The following is a 2,690-nucleotide window of genomic DNA, read 5'->3' on the forward strand; positions in this document are numbered from 1 at the left end:
ATAAGGGTTGTTGATATTCAGTAGTTGAGATCAATAGACAAGACTAAGGTATGCCTAGACTCCATCATTGCAAAATTAACAGCCTGTGAGCTAAATAGTTTTGATGGCAGTGTTTAGAAGACTAAATTAGCTTTTAGAGCATCTGTTGCACCATCCAAAAAAGGAAAAGAAGCAAGCACTAGTGGTGAACCAAGACAGAGTAGAGAAATGGATGATGAGGAGATTATGATGGAATTTGAAGCTCTTCTTGCCAAGAGACTTCCTAAGGGAACCGGGAAATACAGAGGTAAGCTTCCTTTGAAATGCTTTTCTTGTAACCAGATAGGACACATCGCTATAAACTGTCCTAATGGTGATAGCAAGGACAAACCGGAAAGGTTCAAGAAATTCAAAGGAGGAAACCGGAGAAAATATTTTGTAGCAGTTCATGAACATGTCACAGATGAGGAATTAGAAGATGAAGAAAATGAAGATATTGTGTTTGTTGCAGTCAAGGAGGATGTGTCAGACAAGAAGGCTCTTGTCTCCCGCTTTGATAATTTCAATGAGTGGATTATTGACAGTGGTTGCTCTCACTATATGACTGGTGACCAGAGCAAGTTTATATCCCTAGAAGAGAATGATGGTGGTGTGGTTCATTTTGGTAATTATGCACCATGTATGGTCAAAGGCAGAGGGTCCATCTCTCTAAATGGAAAGAGGAGTGTTGACAATGTGTATTGGGTGGAAGGTCTCAAACACAATCTATTGAGTGTTGCCCAGCTAAATGACGGTGGACTCACTCTGGAATTCAAAAATGGAGTGTGCAAAATCAAAGGAAAGAATGGTGAATTGATGGCCACCAGTATACAGACCAAAGGTAACTTATTTCAGCTGAATGCAAATATAAGTACATGTCTTATGGCTAAGTTTGATGATAGTTGGATATGGCATAGGAGACTCTACCATGTAAACTTTGATAACATAGTAAAGGCCAGTAAGATCAAGGAAGTTAGAGGAATGTTGATGCTGAGCAAACCAGAAAATGCTTTGTGCAAAGAGTGTCAACTGGGGAAAATGTCTTCCTCAACCTTCAAAGGTAAATCTTTCACTGCTGACAATTTACTTGATCTTGTGCATACTGATTTGTGTGGTCCTATGAAGACTAGGAGTGTGCAGGGAGATAGGTATTTTATGATTCTAATAGATGATTGCTCAAGAATGATGTGGGTCACATTCTTGAAGGACAAATCTGAAGCTTTTGGAAATTTCAAAGCCTTCAGAGCACTGGTAGAAAAGGAAAGCGGTAGAAGAATCAAATGCCTTAGAACTGATCAAGGAGGGGAATTCGGTTCTGGTGAATTCAACAAATATGGTGAAGAGAATGGCATCAAGAGGAAATTGTCTACCCCCCAGACTCCACAACAGAATGGCTTAGTAGAGAGGAACAATCAGACTGTGGTTGAAGCGGCTAGAACTATGTTGATCCAAGGAAAGGTCACTCACACCTTTTGGAGAGAAGCGGTGAGCACTGTAGTCTACACAATGAATCGGATACTCATTAAGAAAGGAAAGGATAAGACTCCTTATGAAAACTGGACCGGTAAGACACCAGTGGTAAGATACTTTAGAGTGTTTGGTAGTAAATGTTACATCAAGAGGAGTGAACATCAAAGCAAGTTTGATGCTAAATGTGATGAGGGAATATTCCTAGGGTATTCCACTAAGAACAAAGCTCTCAAATTTTTCAACAATAGGACTCAGAGAATTTTTGAAAGCATCAATGTTAGGGTTGATGAAAACTCTGAGAAATCTGAGGAAACCGGTAGAGAGTGTGTAGGAGATGAACCGGTAGTAACCTTCTGGGAACTGGTTGCAAATCAGCCCAGTACTAGCAACTGTGCTCCTACACTGGTAGATGTTGATGAAGATGAGGATGATGAAGAAAAGCAAGAGGAAGTTGTTAAGAATATACCTAGGTATGTCAAACTCAATCATGATCCAAAGAAAATCATAGGAGACAAGAATGCAGGAATCCTTACAAGAAGAAAGGTCAGAGAAAACTCACGTATGATCTTTGAATTTGAGCCTAAATCATTCAAAGAGGCACATAAAGATGAAGATTGGATCAAGGCAATGGAAGAGGAACTTGATTAGATAGAAAAGAATGGTACATGGTCCTTGGTACCCAGACTGGAGCATAAAAATGTCATTGGTACCAAATGGGTTTTCAGAAATAAGCTAAATGAAGATGGGACAGTGATAAGAAACAAAGCCAGACTGGTGTGTAAGAGGTATGCTCAAGAAGAAGGAGAAGACTATGGAGAAACCTTTGCTCCAGTAGCCAGATTGGAAGGAGTTCGTATGCTTCTTGCATATGCAGCTTTTCAAGGATTCAAGGTATACCAAATGGATGTTAAATCTGCATTCCTTAATGGAATACTTGAAGAGGAGGTGTATATAGAGCAACCAGATGGGTTTGCCCTATCAAAAGACAGTGACAAGGTGTGTAGGCTACATAAAGCCTTGTATGGACTAAAGCAGGCACCTAGAGCATGGTATGAACGCTTGCACTCCCATCTTGTGAAGATTGGATTTGAAAGAACAAGTGAAGATAGCAATATCTACTTGAAATAAGAAGGAGATTAGATTCTGATCTGTGAAGTATTTGTTGATGACATCATCTTTGGAGGAGATGATAAGATGAGTCA

This window comes from Cryptomeria japonica, chromosome 7, assembly GCF_030272615.1.
Source record: "Cryptomeria japonica chromosome 7, Sugi_1.0, whole genome shotgun sequence".
In the NCBI taxonomy this organism is placed as follows: domain Eukaryota; kingdom Viridiplantae; phylum Streptophyta; class Pinopsida; order Cupressales; family Cupressaceae; genus Cryptomeria; species Cryptomeria japonica.